Source organism: Corythoichthys intestinalis, chromosome 13 (assembly GCF_030265065.1).
Source record: "Corythoichthys intestinalis isolate RoL2023-P3 chromosome 13, ASM3026506v1, whole genome shotgun sequence".
Taxonomy (NCBI): Eukaryota; Metazoa; Chordata; class Actinopteri; order Syngnathiformes; family Syngnathidae; genus Corythoichthys; species Corythoichthys intestinalis.
The window spans coordinates 10146781-10171745 of NC_080407.1; the positions used below are offsets into that span (position 1 = coordinate 10146781).

Here is a 24965-nt window from a genome sequence, read left to right on the forward strand (position 1 = left end):
AACGAGGGAGTCACTGTTTGTTGTACGGTGCTGGCCAAAAGTATTGGCACCCCTGCAATTCTGTCAGATAATGCTCAATTTCTCCCAGAAAATGCTTTAGTGGTAATATCTTCATTTATTTTGCTTGCAATGAAAAAAAAAAAACCCACAAAAGAGAATGGAAAAAAATTAGGGCTGTCAAACGATTAAAATTTTTAATCGAGTTAATTACAGCTTAAAAATTAATTAATCGTAATTAATCGCAATTCAAACCATCTAAAAAATATGCCATATTTTTCTGTAAATTATTGATGGAATGGAAAGATAGGACACAAGACGGATATATACATTCAACGTACGGTACGTAAGTACTGTATTTGTTTATTATAACAATAAATCAACAAGATGGCATGAACATTATTAACATTCTCTTAAAGCGATCCATGGATAGAAAGACTTGTAGTTCTTAAAAGATAAATGTTAGTACAAGTTATAGAAATTTTATATTAAAACCCCTCCTAATGTTTTCGTTTTATTAAAATTTGTAAAATTTTCAATCAAAAAAATAAACTAGTAGCTCGCCATTGTTGATGTCAATAATTACACCATGCTCACTCATGGTACTAACCCATAAAATCAGTTGGACCCAAGCGCCAGCAGAGGGAGCCAAACACCAAAAAACAAGTAACAGGCGGACATTACACTGTACTGTCATTTTAGTCTGTTTGAGCGGGGCACGTGCGTTAATTGCGTCAAATATTTTAACGTGATTAATTTAAAAAAATAAATACCGCCCGTTAACGCGTGAATTTTGACAGCCCTAAAAAAAATTAAATCATTTTACAAAAACTCCAAAATTGGGCTGGACTAAAGTACAGGATGTCCATAAAGTCTCTTTACCATTTCAAAAACGATTTAAAAATGCATTTGATTTGATATTTTATTCAGGACGCTTCAATTGTATCCAGTGTTTATTGACGTTTGTTTTTACCTCTTTTAATACACTTCTACATGGGCACCATTAGTTGCACGAAGCACATCAAGACGGTACTCGATACTTGCCGTGTTCGCTGTAGCATAGCCTCATCAATTGTGGCAGTGGCATCAGTAATCCTTCGCTTAAGGTCAGTAATGCAGTGTAATAAAAAACTTTAACAAACACTGAATACAATAGAATAAATCTGAATAAAATATCTAATCAATTACATTTTTAATAAATTTTTGAAATGGTAAAGAGACTTTCTGGACACCCTGTATTTGCACCTTTTGAAAAATCACGTGATGCTTCTCTAATTTGTGTAACTAACAGCACCTGTCACTTACCCGTGACACATAACAGGTGGTGGCAATGACTAAACCACATGTGCAGCCAGTTAAAATGGATTAAAGTTGACTCAACCTCTCTCCTGTGTTACCATATTTGAGCATGGAGAAAAGAAAGAAGACCAAAGAATTGTCTGAGGACTTCAGAACCAAACTTATGAGGAAGCATGGGCAATCTCAAGGCTACAAGTCCATCTTCAAAGGCCTGAATGTTCCTGTGTCTACCGTGCGCAGTGTCAACAATAGGTGTAAAGCCCATGGCACTGTGGCTAACCTCCCTAGATGTGGACGGTAATGAAAAATTGAAAAGAGATTTCAACTAACATTGACTAACAACCAAACAAGTTCAAGCTGTCCTGCAGTCCGAGGGTACAACAGTGTCAACCCGTACTATCCGTCGGCGTCTGAATGAAAAGGGACTCTATGGTAGGATACCCAGGAAGACCTCCTTCTGACCCAGAGACAGGAAAAAGTCAGGCTGGAGTTGGCCATAACTTACCTCAGAAAGCTAAAAACGTTTTGGAAGAATGTACTCTGGTCAGATGAGACAAAAGTAGAACTTTTTGGGAAAAGGCATCAACATAGTTTACAAGAAAAAAACTGAGGCCTTCAAAGAAAAGAACACGGTCCCCATAGTCAAATATGGCAGAGGTTCCCTGATGTTTTGGGGTTGCTTTGCTGCCTCTAGCACTGGACCACTTGACCATGTGCATGGCATTATGAAGTCTGCAGACTACAAACAGATTTTGCAGAATAACGTAGGGCCCAGTGTGAGAAAGCTGGGTCTCCCTCAGAGGTCATGGGTCTTCCATTAGGACAATGACCCAAAACACACTTCAAAAAGCACTAGAAATTAGTTTGAGAGAAAGCACTGGAGACATCTAAAGTGCCCAGCAATGAGTTCACACCTGAATCCCATAGAACACCTGTGGAAAGATCTGAAAATGGCAGTTTGGAGAAGGCACCCTTCAACTCTCCTGGAGACCTGGAGCAGTTGGCCAAAGAAGACTGGTCTAAAATTCCAGCAGAGCATTGTAAGAATCTCATTGATGGAAAACAGAAGTGGTTGTTTGCAGTTATTTTGTCTAAAGTTTGTGCTACCAAGTATTAGGCTAAGGGTGCCAACACTTTTGTCCGGCCAATTTTTGGAATTTTGTGTCAAATGATTAAAATTGGAATGAAATTTTTCATTGCAAGCAAAACAAATGAAGCTATTACTACCAAAGCATTTCATCTCTTGTATAGTGCGGTCATAAAACAAGCTTTTCTTTGTGCCATGGAGCAGCATATTAGGTCACCACGTCACGCGTTTCATTGTGACAAAAGTGTGTGCGCAAATGTTTGTTTAGTCAAAACATTACCTTTCACATATGTACATGACATAGGACAGCAAGGCTTTCATGTTTACTCTTGTTATAAGCTAAAGAACAACACCAGTGATGCACTTAGATTCAAGTGCCGTATTGGCCCGAATATAAGATGTTTTTTGCATTGAAATAACACTGAAAAAGAGTGGGTTGTCTTATATTCGCGGTCTTGACATTACCCATTCACGACGCTAGATGGCGCCAGATATCATTGAAGCGATGTTCTTTCATGATAGATCTCAGCTACTCTCAAGTTTAACCAGTTTGCATTATTTTATTGCAATGTTTTCCCTTATTCTGATTTGTTTCAAGACTTCACTTTGACGGTTAATGCAGTTATTGCAATTTTGTTGTTTTATCACGATAGATTGGTTTATTTACATTTCAAAAACCAGAAGCCATTCATTTACGAATGTGATTGCACTTTAGTTTACATATTTAAATGTTCAGATATTAAAATCTGAATGAGGCAAAATAACATGCTTTTTCTCTCAGATATATTGTTATAATCATTTGTTTCGGATGTACTGTAATTATTTTCTGTATAAAAATAAATTTGGTGTTCAAAAAGTCTTTTTTCAAACTTGAGTCTTGAAAAAGAGGGGGTCGTCTTATAATAAGAGCCGTCTTATATTTGGGCCAGTGCGGTACTTTTAGGCTTACCCTACTATTAATAATCGTGGCGCTGTGCCACACCAAAATAAAAGCCGCCACACCTCGCAGATGAGATTTTTTGTTGTTGTTGTAAAATCTATTGTAATTCTTAATTCGTATTATTCAACATGACGTCTAAATTAATATAAGAAGCTCATTTTTACGCACTATTTGCCATAAGTCATCCGAAATAGCACGACAAATACAAATGGTTCCTTTACACGCTTTATTTTGAAAAGCGCATCGGTTCTCCTACTGAAGGTTTGCGCCTGGAGTATGTCGGCACGGAGATCGAAATGGGGAGAAAAATCCACAGAAAGGCATTTGAAGTTAATTAATTTACCTCTGGCTTATACTGTAAAAACGACCTTAATATTGACAATGACGTAAGTTCTTTATGGCGAGTCTTTGACCCGACTCGTCGCCTCCTAGCATAGCATTTGCTCGGCGCAGATGTCACTTGTTCGTAATTTCAGATGAGGATTTCAAAGTACAGTATTTTGGAAACACAAAAGTTCCTGAATACAAGGGTCCGCTAACAAAATGACCATTATTGTTGTGGTGATCTAGACCGTCACGTTTCTAAATATTGAATTCGCGTCTCAAGCTAATTAAATATTTCAGAACGTGAGGCACACGCTCCCCGGTTCGGAAGGTATTAGCTCTCACGTTCTGAGGAGTGGAAATAACTAAATGGTTTTGGCAAGCGGTGTATTTTAATGTTAATACAAAGTTTTCAAATGAGGCAAGATCACAGCTGGAGACGCAGATCAGGAAAGCGCACAGTTCATCGTACGAGAACTCTCAACTAAGCAAAATAGCAAACAGAGAATCTAGATGGGATCCAACATGGACAGAAATGGCAAAGTTCAAGTCATGGCTGTACCACACAAATCAAGGTGAGTGTTAAGAACCCTGCACCTACAGTGCCCTCCATAATTATTGGCACCCCTGAAAAAGATGTTTTTTAGTTTCTAATATATATTTTTTAAATTAAAATAATATGGGACCTTAATGTGGTCTCACACAAAAATACACACGGTCCCAGGCTTCAACTGGGACCGTGTGCTTTGGTCAGATGAGACCAAGATTGAGCTTTTTGGCAACAAACACTCTAAGTGGGTCTGGCGCGCCACGAAAGATGCGCATGCTGAAAAGCACCTCATACCCACTGTGAAGTATGGGGATGGGTCAGTGATGCTGTGGGGCTGTTTCGCTTCCAAAGGCCCTGGGAAACTTGTTAGGGTGCATGGCATCATGAATGCTTTGAAATACCTGGACATTTTAAATCAAAATCTGTTGCCCGAAAGCTGAAGATGGGTCGTCACTGGGTCTTTCAGCAAGACAATGACCCTAAACATATGGCCAAATCTACACAGAAATGGTTCACCAAACACAAAATCAAGCTCCTCCCATGGCCATCTCAGTCCCCAGACCTTGTTTTGTTGGCAAAAGGGGGTTGTACAAAGTATTAACACCAGGGGTGCTAATAATTGTGACACACATTATTTGATGTCAAATATTTTTTTCTTTATGTGGGATCTTTTCCCCACTGAATGAATGCACTTGTATTGAAGGTTGGATTTTTCTTTTTTTCCCCCATTAAGGTCCCATATTATTTGAATTAAAAAATATTCGAAGCTAAAGAACACATCTTTTTCAGGGGTGCCAATAATTATGGAGGGCACTGTATTATGTTTATCAATCATAAATTCATAATTGTATTATTTTACCTTTAATTCTGGTGTTGAAAAAGGTTAATTGTCTAAAAACTATAGACATTACCATTATTGTCTATAACATGGCATATTCCTTATACAAAAAATTACAAGACAGATGGCGTATTTACATTGAAAGAAGTATACACAAATCATGATATGAATTTGCACTAACAATCAGAAAAGTAACTCCAACAAAGACTTCAGTCGGATTGACTTATGTAAATTAGACATATTTGATTTAAATCCAAATGGGTAAAACATTGAATGTGTTTCAGAATATGGACTAGGTCAGATGTCATAATGTCAAAAATGGCATCACAGACTGATAAATGGGGAAAGCTGCTGACGGCAACTGTCCGCCATTGAGTTGACAGTGCCCATCTCAACAGTGAACTGTGAGAGAGATTTCTCTGCAATGAACAGAGTAAGACATTTAGTCAACTGTACAATGTAAATTAGAGATGCTTGAGTGTCGTCATTTCCTAGATCTCATTTTTTTTCTTATTCCTGTGTAGGTGAAGACAGACTTGAGAATCAGGGGGACCATCTTGCAGCACGCCTCACTAAAAATTGACCATTTATTGCTGATTTCCCTTTTTATTTATTTTTTAGTCCAGTAAAATAAAATGTTCGCAGGCAGTATGCAAAGTTTGCAAAGGTTAAGGTTCTTAGAAAAAAAAAATGTTGGGGAAAAAAACTTATTTGTCACGATCAGTGTTGTCAGTAACGCTTTAGTTAGTAACGCGTTACTGTAATCTGATTACTTTTTTCAGTAACGAGTAATCCAACGCGTTAATTTTTCTACACCAGTAATCTGATTAAAGTTAGTTTCCTTAGCGTCTCTGCGGTACTATTTTTTCATTGCCTCAGAACGTATGTAGAATGAAGAATATTATAGTCATGTACGAAGAGCATTTTGAATAGAAAATGCTAAAATAAAAGGTTCCCGGTACGTGTTTCCATGACAACCTCTTAGCTATTTCCTGTTTTGGTCTCGCGTCAAGTGTTGTGGGACTGAGGCGGGTGGACATTCGCGCCGAGTGTTGAGACGTTGCGAGGGAATGTTGATCTGTGGATGTCCATGAATGAAGGTGAGTATTTTTCTTTCATTCTGGAGGGTATCAGCAACAGGTTGTAGCCCCTACACGTGTGGCCGTTTTGTAGCTTTGTGAGCAACGACGGGCAGTCATCGCTCCAAGTTGGTAAGCTTTTTTTACATCATATGCGTGTTGCACATTTATGCCGTGAGGTGATGTGTTCGTTTAGCATCTGTGGGATGTGTTGTAAGTCCGATTGAGTGTAAAGTGCTTAGTTAAATTGACCGCGTGTGTGTTGAGAGGAGTACTTCCGGGTTGTTAACGTGCACGGCTGCACGCGCATCCGCGCCCGCCACCACCTTTGTGTTTATTGCACTGTACAATCCACTTGTGTGTTGTTGATTATTGTGCCGTCAGTTTGCATTGTTTTACATTGGCACTGATATGCTGTTAACCATAACCAGAAATTCAGTTCAATTCAAGTTTTGACATTAGGCTTAATCTTAGAGTTAGCGGGGTTTAATTGGTCGGCGGAGTTGAGTTCAACAAATTCCAAGCAGTTTGTCAGATATTTATTAGCTTCAGTGCTCCGGAGTGGCTAAGCTAGCGCGAAATTCTGATATTCCCCTTTAAATTCAATCATCGGAAAGTCAGTTACAGGTGATGACATTTTTCTGTTGTCATTCTTATGTTGAGGCGGCAAAGGGAGAAAAATGGGTAAAAAGTAACTGATAGATTACTTTTAAAGTAACTTAGTTACTTTGATAATGAAGTAATCAGTAAAGTAACTAGATTACTTTTTTGGGGGCGTAATCAGTAATTAAATTACTTTTTCAAGTAATCTGTGACAACACTGGTCATGATATGAAACAAATTCGCCGCGGCACATGATGGGGTTGTCCGACTCTAATGCGGCCCACCACCACCACCACAGCTTCAAAAAATACTAGGGGGAACACTGACTTTCCATTACTAAATTGTTACTTGATAGTGATATTAATCTTGCAGTTATGATTCTAGTAATTATTTGTGTGTGTGTGTGTGTGTGTTAGTTTAAGGAGAGAAAGGAAGTGTGCATTACTGGATGCAGAGGAAAGTCCGAGTCATGAAAACAAGGAAGCTCAATGTCGCAACTTTCACATACCTTTTAAGTGTGTGTGGCAAAATCACCCCGAAAGGGAAAGTGATACATAAGCTAGATCATGAACTCCTTTTCAGGAAACCTGTTCAGAACACCGCACCTTCACCTTTAGGGCACAAAGCGCATCTGGTGTTCTGCTAATTAGGAGACATGCATGTACATATAGATCTGGTAGCGTAGGAATTGGGTTTGCCCTCTTGTTGGAGTCATTATCTTAAGTCATGTTTGCTTTGGATACAGTCTATATGGTGACTAAGTACGATCAAAATGTCCTCTCAATTAGACATGATCCATATTCTTTAAAGTAGCACGCACATTTATATCGGGAAAGTTTTGTTTCATATTAAATAGGCGCACCGCATTATCAGGCACAAGTTCAATTAATAATAATAATAAAACAAATAATAAAATAGAATAACAACAATAAAACTAATAATAATAACCATAAAACCAGGAAACGTAAGTTTTATATTACTGTATTTTCCGCACAATAAGGCGCAACGCATTATAAGGCACAGCTTCAGTTAATTATAATAATGATAAATAATAATAAAAAATAAAGTCATAATACAGTGATTTTTCGTTTTCGCGGTTAATGGGTTAATGAATTTTTTGTGTGTTCAATGTATTTATTCAGATTTATCATTAGAGATACATATAAACTAGGGCTGTCAAACGATTAAAATTTTTAATCGAGTTAATTACAGCTTAAAAATTAATTAATCGTAATGAATCGCAATTCAAACCATCTATAAAATATGCCATATTTTTCTGTAAATTATTGTTGGAATGGAAAGATAAGACACAAGATGGATATATACATTCAACATAAGTACTGTATTCGTTTATTATAACAATAAATCAACAAGATGGCATTAACATTATTAACATTCTGTTAAAGCGATCCATGGATAGAAAGACTTTTAGTTCTTAAAAGATAAATGTTAGTACAAGTTATAGAAACTTTATATTAAAACAGCTCTTAATGTTTTCGTTTTAATAAAATTTGTAAAATTTTCAATCAAAAATTAAACTAGTAGCCTCCCATTGTTGATGTCAATAATTACACTATGCTCATGGTTGCTGAAGCCCATAAAATCAGTCGCACCCAAGCGCCAGCAGAAGGCGACAAAACTCCAAAAACACAAGCAACAAGTGGACATTGCACTGCGGGGCGTGTGCGTTAATTGCATCAAATATTTTAACGTAATTAATTTTAAAAAATTAATTACCGCCCGTTAACACGATCATTTTGAAAGCCCTAATATAAACCGATTTTTTACTTTTTTCCCCAAAGTATAATAATAATAAAAAAATGTATATATACAGTGGTATGAAAAAGTATCCTTCTCACATTTCTGCATAAAATCACCATCAAATTTGAACTGGTATTTTTCAAAATCACACAGATGTAAAAACAGTGTCTGCTTTAACTAAAACCACCCAAACATTCATAGGTTTTCATTTTTTTAAGAGGATAGCATGCAAACAATGACAGAAGGGTGAAAAATAAGTAAGTCAGGGGTCCCCAAACTACGGCCCGCCTCCACATTTGGTCCGGCCCCCTTAACAATACCAGAGAGCATTTTGAATTTTTTTTTTTTTTTTTTTCTCAATAGTGTTATTTATTTCCTGGCCTTTTTCTGTGAAGAACTCATAGAGGGTTATTTGGTTATTATCTATTTTATTAATTAATTGTGTTATTATTATTTATTATTTATTATTATTATATTATATTATTTTTTTTATTTTATTTACTTTTGTTCTGTGAAGAAAACAGAAAGGGTTATTTGACCTTCTGAAAAACAATAAGTTTTTACATTTAGGCACTCCTGCAATCGTCACACTTTTTCTGTTACAAACTGACACCGGCCCCTCATCCGAGAAAGGAAAAGTTATGTGGCCCTCACAGTAAAAAGTTTGGGGACCCCTGAAGTAAGTGAACCATCACATTTAATACGCCCCCCCCCCCCCCCCCTTTGACAGCAATAACTTCAACCAGACACTTCCTGTAGCTGCAGATCAGCCAGGCACATAGATCAATACCAATTTTGACCCATTCTTCTCTACAGAACTGCTGCAGTTCAGTCAGATCGGCATGAATCGCTGTCTTTGGGTCATGTCACAGCATCTCAATGGGGTTCAAGTCTGGACTTTGATTTGGCCACTCCAAAACGTGTATTTTGTTCTTCTGAAGCCATTATGAAGTTGATTTACTTCTGTGTTTTGGATCAGTCTTGTTGCAGCATCCATCCTGTTTTTAGTTTCAACTGTCTGACAGACAGCCTCAGGGTTTCCTGTAATACATCCTGATAAACTTTTGAATTCGATCGTCCATTAATGACTGCAAGTTGTCCAGGCGCTGAGGAAGCAAAACAGCCTCATATCATGATGCTCCATCCTCCATGCTTCACGGTGGGGATGAGGTGTTGATGTTGGTGAGCTGTTCCATTTTTCCTCCACACATGATTCAACTTTGGTTTCATCAGTCCACAACATATTTTACCACAACTTCTGTGGAGTGTCCAACTGTCATTTTGCGAACATTAAATGAGCAACAATGTTTTTTCAGACAGCAGTGGCTTCCTCCATGGAGTCCTCCAATGAACACCATTCTTGGCCATAGTTTTACACATAGTTGATGTGTGCACAGTGATATCGGACTGTGCCAGTGATTCCTGTCAGTCTTTAGCAGAAACTCTAGGGTTCTTTTTCACCCCTCTGAGTATTCTGTGCTGAACTTTCGCCGTCATCTTTGGTGGAAGGCCACTTGGGAGAGAAGCAACAGTGCCAAATTCTCTCCATTTGTAGACAACTTCTTTGACTGTCGATTGATGAACACCCAGACTTTTAGAGATGGTTTTGTATCCTTTCCCAGCTTTATACAAATCAACAATCCTTGATCGCAGGTCTTCAGACGGCTCTTTTGAGCGAGCCATGATGCACATCAAGACAATTCTTACCGGGTGTGTGTTTTATAGCAGGCAGGGCAGCTTTAAACCACTCATCAGTGATTGGGCACACACCTGACTTAAATTGTTTGGTAAAAATTGGTTTCTTTAGGTCTCCTTAGGCAGAGGGTTCTCTTACTTATTTTCCCCCCTTCTGTCATTGTTTGCATGCTATCCTCACTAAAATATGAAAATCTATAATTGTTCGGGTGGTTTTAGTTTAAGCAGACACCGTTTTTACATCTGTGTGATTTTGACAAAGATCAGATCACATTTGCTGGTGATTTTATGCAGAAAAGTGAGAAATTCCAAAAGGTTCAGATACTTTTTCATACCACTGTATATATTAATAAATGTTCTTTTTAAACAAGTCAAATGTCATAATAATGATGACTTTTAAAAATGTTACTGTTCCACTGAATTACTTTTAAACAAGAATAAAATCATAGTAGAAAAATGTTTGGCTTTATCAAATGCTTCACTGAGTGAGTCTACACAAATCCACTCGGAGCCTCTCACTTACACACAATGAGTTGCCACAGCAACTGTTTGACAAGTTAAACGATGATTGACGCATGCGGCGCTTCAGAAGTTCTGAAGAAGTTCTGGCAAGATCAAACACATTCATCTGTCAATCATCGTTAACTTTAATAAACAGCGAAGTAGCGAGGGATCACTGTCATAATAAAACTAATAATAATAATAAAACCTTTTTCATATATAAGGCAAGGTATATAAAAGACCTGTTGCGGCTATTATATATGAATATTGATTCATATATAACGCGCACCGGCTTATAAGGCGCACTGTCGGCTTTTGAGATGCGCCTTACGTTGTGGAAAAAAATCATACTTTGACAGAAAAAAATACTATTTCTGTTGCAACTACCTTAAAACCCCCTGACCTCCTTTTTATGATGACCACAGCATGACAGTTCAGCCTCCTAAGTTCAAAGTGTACGTGTCAGTTTCACAAGCATTCTCCTTGCACAATTTCTACTGAAATGTCACTCTATTACAACTATATTTGTCAGGTTGTATTTCGCCGACTGTTGATATTTCCAAGTTTATTAGCAGCCCAAAGAAGCATGAGGAATTCCAGCTATTGCGCTGACAAAAGGCGTGCTCAAAATCCGTGTGTCTGCTCTTCAAACATGCCTCGGCCGTAGTAAAAACTTCCAGCAAACACTCAACAATGACAAGTATATTTTTACAACGCTGCAAATCATGCCGCAGGGGACGCGGGGCTTTCTGTCCAACATGCCATTGTGGAGAGAACATGTGTAGCTCCTCTGATAAGCGTGCGATATGATTTGCTGTGGTGCGTATGCATGGATGCAATAAAGCTACAGTATATCTAAACTCATTTAATAGAAGACGGATGTGTAGGATTCTAATACGAAATCTGCACTTTTTACAAGAGGTCACTGAATCTATTGAAGAACAGTCTTAAAGAGCATACGACAGGAGAAAAAAAAAGTCTTAAATAGCATTATTATGTGAATTAGAATCATATTTTGAGACGATTCGACTATATACAACAATTTAGCAAAGCGCAGATGACGAGAAATTAGTCTTTTAATCTGCCGGTTAGCCACGCCTACCATTATAGGGCTCTAGCGTCTCCAACAGGTGGATGACGTCAGCGGGAGACTGGGCTCATTGGTTTTACTATTCAGCCCATTGAGGGGGAATTATTCAGAACAAGGAAAACGTGACGAAAAGAGCCGCAAAATGTCATTGTTTTAGTCTCTCTACTCCAATATTTTTACAGGATATTCTTTTTATCCAAGTATTTTTCCCCAATAGCTAAATAAATGGCTTGAGAAGGACCAGTCAGCCCGTCGAGGGGGAACTATTCACAACGAGGAAAATGCGACGAAGAGAGCTGCAAAATGTCATTGTTTCAGTCTCTTTACGTCAATATTTTTACAGGATATTCTTTTTATCCAAGTATTTTCCCCAATTGCTAAATAAATGGCATGGTCATGACAAATAACAGTCTTGTGCTCAATGGAATATGAAATAATAAAAATGCACTTATTCAGGACGACATGGCAAAATTACTCCATAATGGTCAAAACTGTCGACTTCACTTTTACTGTCGCACCTCCCGAACGATATTTTATGACACCTAAATCGGACATATGTCATTTCCCTTCCCCGGGTTCGGAGAATGTAAACAAACCAAGAGGCGTGACAGCTAGCCGACATGCTAACCCGAACCAAGTGATGTTTCAAAGTCTTCGAAGCGGAAAATCACACATAACAAACCCGGATTATTTGACATGAGGACTGGGTTGTCGGTTGTCTACGGCGGAAAGCAATTTACAGTTCGTTCCCCGGAGGAGGGCGGCTGCAGTTGTTGTGAAGCTAACGTGCAGCTAATGTGCACGAGGAGAGCTTTTTACATGCCTATCATTGATCAAATGTAAGTAGTCCTTTATTTAAAGAAAGTTTCTAGTGTTTACTTTGTAATCGCTGTATTCGTATTTGACATAATACAAAACAAGATGTTTACTCACTTCCTCCTAAATCCAATGGTCCAACAGTAGTAGGGCTTGTTTTGGCGAATTCCCACGGTGAATGGGAACCTTTCGCACACGCCTCTCCCTAATAAAGCAAGATTTTTCTGCAGCCGTTTGGCTGGCGTGATGCGAAAAATAAACGTATTAATCCGCAAAATCAGCTGAATCCTTGTCCTCATACACAACAGTACGGCTGTTTAGTGAAGAGGATGCCTTCACCCGTACACGTCACAGCGCCCTCCTCCTCAATGCAAGACCGAAGCCGGAAGTCACTCATTTTCATGGCGCGGGATTCAAAAAACTAAATAAATATAGCGATCGCTTCCACACACATCCAAGCGGTCCATAACATTCAGGAGCATAAAATACCGCGTGTATTATGAAATAAACATGGTTTTTCGTGTCACATGCACTTTAAAGTCATGTAAAACTATACAATACATGAATAACTAGATGCTGTAGATACAGAAGTGAATGTGAACAACTGGAAAAAATCGTTTGTACAAACATCTTTATACAGTGCAAGCTACAATTTGAACTATCAGCTGTGGCTGGACAACTAAAGGAATAAATAACTATACTGCGGAGTTCCGCAAGGGTCTGTTCTTCGACCCCTCTGATTTAAAATCTATTGTCTTTCCAGATCATGTGTCATGACATGACACGAGCCCAGTGCTCTTGAAGACAATTTCAAACCAATGGCGTGCATACTTGTCATTTTGTACATTCAACTCATCACTTCTCTTCAAGTCCAAACATTTTTCTTCTATGTATTTCCTTTGTTGCCATGACACTACGTACTGTATATGTTGCAATCGAGCATGGATGGATGCAACTTTGCTCCGCCTACTTGGCACACACCTGCACACACACACATATGTGGAACATATGTAGACAGGCTTCAAGCAGGCGTAGAGAACGTCGCAATCGCAGCCTGCAGTTGACGTCACCTCCTTACGCAACGTACTCGATGTTCTGACAGTGGAGGAAAAGCAGGAGTTGGCTGTCAGGACACAAACACACGCAACAAAATCCACTGCTATTCCTGTTGCTTAAATCCAGCGATGCACCACTTTTTCAGACCAAATATAGATCAAAACAAATGTATCCAGCTGTTGAGACTATTGGGCATCAAAGTAGTATGGACATCCACATACACACACATCTGCACAAGCGGTCAGGCACAGGCTTCCTTGGGGGATTTGCATTCTCAAAGCGGATCGGAATGGAATTTTACGCATGTAAAGCCACCCATCTACCCAGGTCACCTCCAACAGAACATAGTACAGGAAGCAATTACGGCTTCCTTCCAAACTTGTGTAACAATAGCGCTCGGTGCATTGTAATACAAGTGAAATGTTCTAATAGAGGGATACACCTTGACGATAGTTTTAGTGATTGAAGTGCAGTGTTGTTTTTGGCAGCCCTTTTAATTTTCGTCTTAGTCTTTCGGACGATTATATTTATTAGTCTTAGTCATTTTTTGTCATCTCCAAACTATTTCGAATGAACATTGACAGACAAGCACATATTTTGGCATCTACAAGGACAACACCAACTCGGTGTGAAAAACAGTACATTATTTTCAATTATTTACACCCACCTGGACGCCACGAACTAATATGTCCAAAAAGTTGTTCGAGAGTTTAAGAGGACGCTCGCTGTTAGCATTAGCTCATGCTAACGAGAATGCTATGCTATCAATACGAGTTACATGTGTGATGATCACTCAGGACAGGCCTTTAAAGGCTAAAGCAACATTGCGAATTCTCTCTGGCCAAGATAAGAAAAAAAATCTTACCGTGTGTGCAATGTGCAAGCCTGGAGACTGGAGAGCAGCAGCATATCACATGAGTGACACAACCAGGCACTGCTACGATGCAGACCAACTATACATAAATGTCACACAATGTGAACATGTGACGAAAACTATTGCGCATTTTTGTCTCGTTCTCATCTAGTCAGACGAAAACTAGCATTAGTTTCGTTATGTTTTAGTACATAGTTGTTATGTTTTAAGACACGTTTTTAGCTGGTTATCGTCTCATCCAATATACATATGCATGTATAAAAGCATTGGCACCCTTGCAATTCTGTCAGGTAATGCTCAGTTTTTCCCCGAAAATTATTGCGATTACAAATGCTTTGGTTGCAATATCTTCATTTATTTTGCTTGCAATGAAAAAACACAAAAGAGACTGGAAAAAAATTAAATCATTAACATTTTACACAAAACTCCAAAAATGGGACGGACAAAAGTATTGGTAGCCTAATACTTGGTAGCACAACCTTTAGACAAAATAACTGCGAACAACCGCTTCCGTTATCCATCAATGAGTTTCTTACAATGCTCTGCTGGAATTTTAGACCATTCTTCTTTGGCCAATGGCTCCAGGTCCAGATTTGAAGGGTGCCTTTTCCAAACTGCCATTTTCAGATTTCTGCACAGGTGTTCAATGGGATTCAGGTCTGGGATTATTGCTGGCAACTTTAGAAATCTCCAGTGTTTTCTCTCAAACAGTTTTCTAGTGCTTTTTGAAGTGTGTTTTGGGTCATTGTTCTTCTGTAAGACCTATGGCCCCTGAGTGAGACCCAGCTTTCTCACACTAGGCCCTACACTATGCTGCAAAATTTGTTGGTAGTCCTCAGACTTCATAATGCCATGCACACGGCCAAGCAGTCCAGTGCCAGAGGCAGCAAAGCAACCCCAAAACATCAGGGAACCTCTGCCATGTTTGACTGTGGGGACCGTGTTCTTTTCTTTGAAGTCTTCGTTTTTTTCCCCTGTAAACTCTATGTTGATGCCTTTTCCCAAAAGCTCTACTCTTGTCTCATCTGAATAGAGAACATTATTCCAAAATGTTTTTGGCTTTCTCACGTAAGTTTTGGCAAACTCCAGCCTGGATTTTTTAGGTCTCAGGGTCAGAAGTGGGGTCATCCTGTTTATCCCACCATAGAGATCCTTTTCATTCAGACGCCGACGGATAGTACGGGTTTACACTGTTGTACCCTTGGACTGCAGGACAGCTTGAACTTGTTCGGATGTTAGTCGAGGTTCTTTATCCACCATCCGCACAATCTTCCGTTGAAATCTCTCGTCAATTTTTCTTTTCCATCCACATCTAGGGAGGTTAGTCACAGTGCTATGGGCTTTCCAGTTACTGATGGCACTGCGCACGGTAGATACAGGAATATTCAGGTCTTTGGAGATAGACTTGTAGCCTTGAGATTGCCCATGCTTCCTCACAATTTTGCTTCTCCAGTCCTCAGACAGTTCTTTGGTCATCTTTTCTCCACGCTCAATGTGGTACATACAAGGACACAGGACAGAAGTTGAGTCAACTTTAATCCATTTTAACTGGCTGCAGGTTTTGTGTAAAATGATAAAGATTTAATTTTTTTTCATTCTGTTTTGTGTTTTTTAAATGAAGATATTATGACCAAAGCATTTGTATTTGCAATCATTTTCCGTGAGAAATTGAGCATTATCTGACAGAATTGCAGGGGTGCCAATACTTTTGGCCAGCTGCACATACAGGGTAATGCAGGTCAAGTAGGGACGCTGGCGGCTGTGCCGTTGGCTCAAGCTTTATGGTGCAGCGGTTAGCGTCCCAACACTGTCGATATTTAGCGCATTGCGCAGCGCGGCGTAGGTTCACGTCCCAGCCTGTTCAAGAGAGGTGGGAGCGGGGCGCGGCGCTGCGAGTTTCAAACCGGGTATTGGTCAAGAGAGGTGGGAGTGGGGCGCGGCGCGTTTCAAACCGGGTACATTGGTGCCGTGACCCGGATCGGCAGCGAAGATTTTCGGGGATCGCGTCGGGGTGCGGCACGTTTCAAACTGGTTACATACGTACAAATATTCATATATATTTGGTTTGTGTGTCACAAGCTTTACATACAAGAGCCAGATGAAACATATATAAACTTTATGAATTTTAAACCCACTGGCAGTGTATCAATTACTTCTTCTCCCCACTTTATATACCTTTTACATATGGGTAACTTAGTTCTGAGAAAAAAAAATACCATTGTTACAAAAAAAACAAAAACAAAAAAACAGACACCGTAAGCAGTTACTCACAATGTTACTCATGACTTGAGTTTTCTTTTCCCCAAATACTTTTTTCCTTGTACTTGAGGACATTTTTTGACTATTTTTACTTTTACTTGAGTAAAATGTTTTGTGACCCTAGGCTCATTAGGAGCAAGACAACACAACAATAAAACACAGCTTTAAGAGGATATACTGTTAAGGTGAAATCCAGTGTCCTAAAAATGACATGTGGGTTCACTCAGTTGGCCTCTAAAAGCTGTTGATATTTTTCTTTTACGCCTTTTGCTACAGGAAGCACATTCTAAGCGCCACGCGTAAATGTAGCCCTTCAAGCAGGTTTTTGCATATGTTTTCAGCTAATTAGACAGCAGGGTGACAGTTGCCCTTCAGGCAGGAGCAAGGGTCTTATGTCAAACATGAGGCATGTGGTCTTGAAACCAGTCTGGTTCCAAACTACACCGATGGTGTGATGGAAGGACAAAAAGTTACTCAAGGAAATTTAGTGCTCCACTCCTTGCTGGAGGTCGCCGACTATTGGGTATGAAAGCAACCAATAGCAGTGCAGGGGAGGATCACTTTTAGTGAGGTAAGGGGGGGCCTCCCATGCGGTCTTATGTATGTTTATGTGTGTGTTGCAATATAAAGTGTAAAAGCTGGCACATATCGCGTCCAGTGTCCTTGCGCAAGTAATGTTTTTAAAGTGTGTGTACAGTCAGCTTTGGCAGTGAGGGAGCTTGTTATTTGGACTCGTGTTTGCAGATCGCTGCTTTTTAGGGATGTGCGGCTTTTACGAGGACTCCGGATTTCTAGGAAGAATTCCATGCGTAAACACACACAGTGGGCTCATTTGGTTAAGATATTTTCCACTTGGAAGCGTCGCTATCCCTTCTTAGCTGCTTGAGTGACAAAACATCTGCAAACACTAAACGGGAGATCAAATGACGGACAGCTGTCGTTGAATATTTATAGGTGGAAGATCTTGCTTAATCGTGTTTTCATTTAGGATATCCATTTTGACAGGTCAAAGATAACCGATGTAAACATAATATTTTCAAGTAAAGTAGGCATTCGTGTTTCACTGCCATTGCAGGGAATCTTTACTTTCTTAAGAACATTTTGTGCTAAGTGTGAAAGGCAGGGTGTTGACCTTAGGCTACCACCTGCCACGGCTGTAAATAAGGATCTGTGAACCCCAAAGTACCGAGTAGGCCAAACCCAGGGTAAAATAATAAATCTTGGAAACCATTTGACTCTATCAGGATGAAGCCCTGTTGGGTTGTGACATTTTACTGATTAAGTGAACGCATATGTCGGTGGAGCCTATATGAAGCCATTGTTGGACATTCCTGTGTTTTAGTTGTGTGTGTGTTGGCGGCCTGTCCAAGGCTGATGTTAATGGAGTGAGACCACAAGACTCCTGAGAGGGGAGGTGATTGACGCGGGCCGGCACGTATACATTCTATACATACTTGCAGCACTCTCTGCTTTTCATCCTGCCTGCTTCTTTTCAGCAGCATTCTCTATTTTTTTTTTTATCTATCTACAGCAAAAAAGGGCTTAGTAGGCAAACGACATGTGGTTATCGTATTGGAGTTGTAATTCTAGGAATTGCTGGATTTCTTCTTGGCTATTTTTCTACTTTTGGTTCAAACTAAGCGCAGACTCGTAAGGGGAATGAAAATAAGGCTTCTCCATTGGACTTGTGACAGGCCAAAGACAACAGATTTCTTAGAAATACTACAGATCTGCCCTGTCTAGAAGGAAATGTGTCAGCTGTAATGTAGTGCAAAAGGGAAGTAAGCGCGATATTACAAATCAGCCCCGCTTACTGAAAACACAAATGACTAAAAAAAAAACAACAAAAAAGTGACACCTTACCTCCATTAGAAGCAACTACTCAACATTGCTTTTCCATGCTTCTCATGGCACATTCAATAACTGTAAATTAGGGGTCCCCAAAGTTTTTCCTGTGAGGGCCACATAACTTTTCCCTTCTCTGATGAGGGGCCGGAGTCAGTTTGTAACAGAAAAAGTGTGACGATTGCAGGAGCACCTAAATGTAAAAATTTGTTTTTCAGAAAGCCACAATCAAATAACCCTTTCTGGATTCTTCACGGAACAAAAGTAAATAAAATAAAAATTAGGGCTGTCAAAATTATCGCGTTAACGGGCGGTAATTAATTTTTTAAATTAATCACGTTAAAATATTTGACGCAATTCACGCACATGCCCCGCTCAAACAGATTAAAATGACAGCAGTGTAATCTTCACTTGTTACTTGTGTTTTTTGGAGTTTTGTCGCCCTCTGCTGGCACTTGGGTGTGACCCATGAGCATTGTGTAATTATTGACATAAACAATGGCGGGCTCCTAGTTTATTTTTTGATTGAAAAGCTTACAAATTTTAAAATATAATATATTATAATATAAGTTAGGGCTGTCAAAATTATCGCGTAAACGGGCGGTAATTAATTTTTTAAATTAATCACGTTAAAATATATGACGCAATTAACTCACATGCCCCATTCAAACAGATTAAAATGACAGCAGAGTGTAATGTCCGCTTGTTACTTGTTTTTTGGTGTTTGGCGCCCTCTGTTGGCGCTTGGGTCCAACTGATTTCATGGCTTTCAGCACCATGAGTGAGCATGGCGTAATTATTAGGGCTGTCAAAATTATCGCGTTAGCGGGCGGTAATTAATTTTTTTCATTAATCACGTTAAAATATTTGACGCAATGAAGGGACATGCCCCCCTCAAACAGATTACAATGACAACACAGTGCAATGCCAACTTGTTACTTGTGTTTTTTGGAGTTTTGCTGCCCTCTGCTGGCGCTTGGGTGCAGCTGATTTTATGGGCTTAAGCACCCATGAGCATTGTGTAATTATTCACATCAACAATGGCGGGCTACTAGTTTATTTTTTGATTGAAAATTTTACAAATTTTAATAAAACGAAAACATTAAGAGGGGTTTTAATATAAAATTTCTATAACTTGTACTAACATTTATCTTTTAAGAACTACAAGTCTTTCTATCCATGGATCGCTTTAACAGTATGTTAATGTTAATGCCGTCTTGTTGAGGTATTGTTATAATAAACAAATACAGTACTTATGTACCGTATGTTGAATGTATGTATCCATCTTGTGTCTTATCTTTCCATTCCAACAATAATTTACAGAAAAATATGGCATATTTTATAGATGGTTTGAATTGCGATATTAATTTTTAAGCTGTAATTAACTCGATTAAAAATTTTAATCGTTTGATAGCCCTAAATATAATATAATATAATAATAACACTATCAATTAAATAGGTAATAACCAAATAACCCTCTCTGGGTTCTTCACAGAAAAAAGCCAGGAAATATATAACACTATTGAGGGGGAAAAAAAAAAATCAAAATGCTCTCTAGTATTGTTCAGGGGGCCGGACCAAATGTGGAGGTGGGCCGTTTCCGGCCCGCGAGCCGTAGTTTGGGGACCAAAGCTATAAATAGTCACGTTCACTCGCCCGCGCCATTGTTTGTTATGGTTTCGGCTCTTTAATTTTTTTTGGGTGTGTGTGTTTGTGTGAGCGCAGCTGCAACTGAACAATACTAAATCACAGTGTCACGTAAAAAACAAAACAAAAAGAAACAACAGTGCCATGAATAAGTGCTGTTAACGTTTCCATATTCACAACAGTCAAGCTATAAAGAAGTCAAATATGTCTCCAGTGGGATGTAACTTTCCATGCCATCAACTCTATAAGACGCCTTAATCACATTTCTATTTGCGCGCATGTTGACAGATATCCTGGGTAAAATGATCTGTTTGTGGACAGAATATTTGGTTCTTCAGCCAAAAATGTTGAGCAGTTCAGTATGTGGATCGACAGACAAACTACTAAGGAAGAAAAGGGGCTCCGTCGGTCATTGTTGTGCGTGGTTATGTAATAATATGTCCCGTTTTCCTTGAAAGTCATCGCACATTCTGTTCCTGGACTCTTGTTTCCTGACTTACATATGAAGGATGAAAAATGGTCACTTTGAAAATACACTAGTCCTTTTTTTAAAAAAAAAATAGCATATTGTGATAAAGTTCATTATTTTCTGTAAAGTGCTGATAAACAGACTTTCATATAGTTTAGATCCATTCCATACAACTGAAGTAGTTCAAGTCTTCTATTGTTTTAATATTGATAATTTTGGCAAAAAGAAAAATCAAAAATCCCTATCTCAAAAAATTAGCATATCATGAAAAGGTACTCTAAAGAAGCTACTAACCTAATCATCTGATTCAACAAATTAACTTAAAATCCCTGCGAAAGATTCCTAAAGGCTTTTAAAAACTCCCAGCCTGGTTCATTACTCAAAACCGCAATCATGAGCAAGACTGCCGACCTGACTGCTGTCCAGAAGGCCATCATTGACACCCTCAAGCAAGAGGCTGAGACACAGAAACAAATTTCTGAGCGAATAGGCTGTTCCCAGAGTGCTGTATCAAGGCACCTCAGTGGGAAGTCTGTGGGAAGGTAAAAGTGTGGCAGGAAATGCTGCACAATCAGACGAGGGGACCGCACAATGAGAAAGATTGTGGAGAAGGGCCGATTCCAGACATTGGGGGACCTGCAGAAACAGTGGACCAAGTCTGGAGTAGAAACATCCAGAGGCACCGTGCACAGGTGTGTGCTGGAAATGGCAGAAGCGCCTGACCTGGGCTACAGAGAAGCAGCACTGGACTGTTGCTCAGTGGTCCAAAGTACTTTTTTCAGATGAAAGCAAATTTTGCATGTCATTCGGAAATCAAGGTGCCAGAGTTTGGAGGAAGACTGGGGAGAAGGAAATCCCAAAATGCCTGAAGTCCAGTGTCAAGTACCAACAGTGATGGTCTGGAGTGCCATGTCAGCTGTTGGTGTTGGTCTACTGGGTTTTATCAAGTGCAGGGTCAATGCAGCTAGCTATCAGGAGATTTTGGAGCACTTCATGCTTCCATCTGCTGGAAAGCTTTATGGAGATGAAGATTTCATTTTTCTGCACGACCTGGCACCTGCTCACAGTGTCAAAACTACTGGTAAATGGTTTGCTGACCATGGCATTACTGTGCTCAATTGGCCTGCCAACTCTTCTGACCTGAACCCCAGAGAGAATCTGTGGGATATTGTCAAGAGGAAGTTGAGAGACACCAGAGCCAACACTGTGGATGAGCTTAAGGCTGCTATCGAAGCATCCTGGGCCTCTATAACACCTCAGCAATGCCACAGGCTGATTGCCTCCATGTCACGCCACATTGAAGCAGTCATTTCTGCAAAAGGATTCCCGACCAAGTATTGGGTGCATAGCTGATATACAGTAATTAATTGAAGTTTGACTTTTTTTGTTTTAAAAAACACTTTTTTGTGGTTGTCGGATGAAATATGCTAATTTTTTTAGATAGGGATTTTTGTTTTTTCTTGACTTTTTTCGCAAAATCATCAATATCAAATCAATAAAAGGCTTGAACTACTTCAGTTGTGTGTAATGAATCTAAAATATATGAAAGTCTGATGTTTATCATTACATTACAGAAAATAATGAACTTTATCACAATATGCAAATTTTTTGAGAAGGACTAGTAGTGTTCACATTGGTGATAACTTCAGTTACTGGACAAAAATGTGAACATTTTTTGTTTTAAAGTGAGTGATTCAGTGAGGCATTTAGTACGGTATTACGTCTCTCTCTTGACATTTTACACAAAACTCCAAAAATGGGCCGGACAAAACTACTGGCACCCTTTGAAAAAAATCATGTGATGCTTCTGTAATTTGTAAAAATAACAGCACCTGTTACTTACTTGCGGCACATAACATGTGGTGGCAATAACTAAATCACACTTGCAGCCAGTTAAAATGGATTGAAGTTGACTCTACCTCTGTCCTTTGTCCTTGAATGTATCACATTGGGCATGAAGAAAAGAAAGAAGACCAAAGAACTGTTTGAGGACTTGAGGAGCAAAGTTGTGAGGAAGCATGAGCAATCTCAAGACCTGAATGTTCTACCGTGCGCAGTGTCATCAATAATTGTAAAGCCCATGGCACTGTGGTTAACCTCCCTAGATGTGGATGGAAAAGAAAAATTGAGGACAGATTTCAACGAAAGATTGTGCGGATGATGGATAAAGAACCTCGACTAACGTCCAAACAAGTTCAAGCTGTCCGGCAGTCTGAGTGTACAACAGTGTCAACCCGTACTATCCGTCAGCGTCTGAATGAAAAGGGACTGTTTGGTAGGATACCCAGGAAGACCCCACTTCTGAGCCAGAAACATAAAAAAGCCAGGCTGGAGTTTGCCAAAACTTACCTGAAAAAGCCAAAAACATTTTAGAAGAATGTTCTCTAGTCAGATGAGACAAAAGTAGAGCTTTTTGGGGAAAGGCATCAACATAGAGTTTACAGGGTAAAAAAACGAGGCCTTTAAAGAAAGGACACGGTCCCCACAGTCAAACATGGCGGAGGTTCCCTGATGTTTTAGGGTTGCTTTGCTGCCCCTGGCACTGGACTGCTTGACCATGTGCATGGCATTATGAAGTCTGAAGACTACCAACAAATTCTGCAGCATAATGTAGGGCCCAGTGGGAGAAAGCTGGGTATCCCTCGGAGGTCATGGGTCTTCCAGCAGGACAATGACCCAAAACACACTTCAAAAAGCACTAGAAAATGGTTTGAGAGAAAGCACTGGTGACTTCTAAAGTGACCAGCAATGAGTTCAGACCTGAATCCCATAGAACACATGTGAAGAGATCTGAAAATGGCAGTTTGGAGAAGGCACCCTTCAAATCTCAGAGACCTGGAGCAGTTGGCCAAAAAAGAATGGTCTAAAATTCCAGCAGAGCATTGTAAGAAACTCATTGACGGATACCGGAAGTGGTTGTTCGCAGTTATTTTGTCTACCAAGTATTAGGCTGAGGGTGCCAATACTTTTGTCCGGCCCATTTTTGGAGTTTTGTGTAAAATGATAATGTTTTAAAAAAAAAAAAAAAAAAAAAAAAATCTGTCTATTTGTGTTTATTAATTGCAAGCAAAATAAATGAAGATATTACTACCAAAAAATGTGTAATTGCAATCATTTTCTGGGAGAAATTGAGCATAATCTGAAAGAATTGCAGGGGTGCCAATACTTTTGGCCAGCACTGTACGTTTGGGTCCCAACATTGATAGGGATGATATAACAGCATAACCTGCATGTACAATTTTGCTGGGGACGCGACATTATTCAGACCAAAGACCAAATAAGACCAAACAGATTATTGAACGGGGGTCAGGGCTACAATACTACCTAATTCATTAATTAATTAAACCAACGACAGCCCCAAAACATCACTGCTCTAGAGGAGATCTGCATGGAAGAATGGGCCAAAATACCAGCAACAGTGTGTGAAAAGCTTGTGAAGAGTTAGAGAAAACATTTGGCCTCTGTTATTGCCAACAAAGGGTACATAACAAAGTATTCAGATGAACTTTTGGTATTGACCAAATACTTATTTTCCACCATGATTTGCAAATAAATTCTTTAAAAATCAAACAATGTGATTTTCTGTTTTTTTTTCCCACATTCTGTCTCTCATTGTTGAGGTTTACCCATGTTGACGATTACAAGCCTCTCTAATATTTTCAAGTGGGAGAACTTGCACAATTAGTGGTTGACTACATAATTATTTGCCCCACTGTAATTGCTGCATGAATTCCGATTTGGGAGTCTTGACAGTTCAGACCGCCAGTCACGTTCTGAAAAAATGTGGCCCAGATCGGATTTGAACAACATACGAGAGTGACTCAGATCGGATTTGAAATGGTCCACTTCTATGCGACTTGTCCCGTTCAGACCGTCAAGTTAATGCCTGACTGGAGTCGGAAAAAAACGAGAAAAAATCGGATTCGTGCATTAAGACCTGTAGTATGAACCTAGCCTAAGTTACCTATCTAACTGAATTCTCTATATAATGCAAATAAGGTTGCTTAAAAGTTAAAAGTGCTTAAAAGGACAATTTCAGCATCCTGATAATTTGGTAGCGTTATGTCCCTACCGTATGCAAACCTATACCTTTGGATTTATGCTATTTTAAAGTTTAATTTCCTTGATTTTTTTGCTTAGAATTAGTTTAGTTTTTTTGTTGCTTGCAACAAGTTGCATAGAGTGAGGGTTTGATGTTCTTTTTTTTTTTAATTTAAAAAAAAAAAAAAAAAGAT

At 39.2% G+C, this 24965-nt stretch overlaps 1 protein-coding gene across 4 annotated transcripts in view; it reads left to right on the forward strand.

Annotated features, from left to right (window-relative positions):
* Positions 1 to 24965, forward strand: part of LOC130928764 (ninjurin-2-like) — a 54093-nt gene that overhangs the window by 19806 nt on the left and 9322 nt on the right. The window lies entirely within an intron of this gene.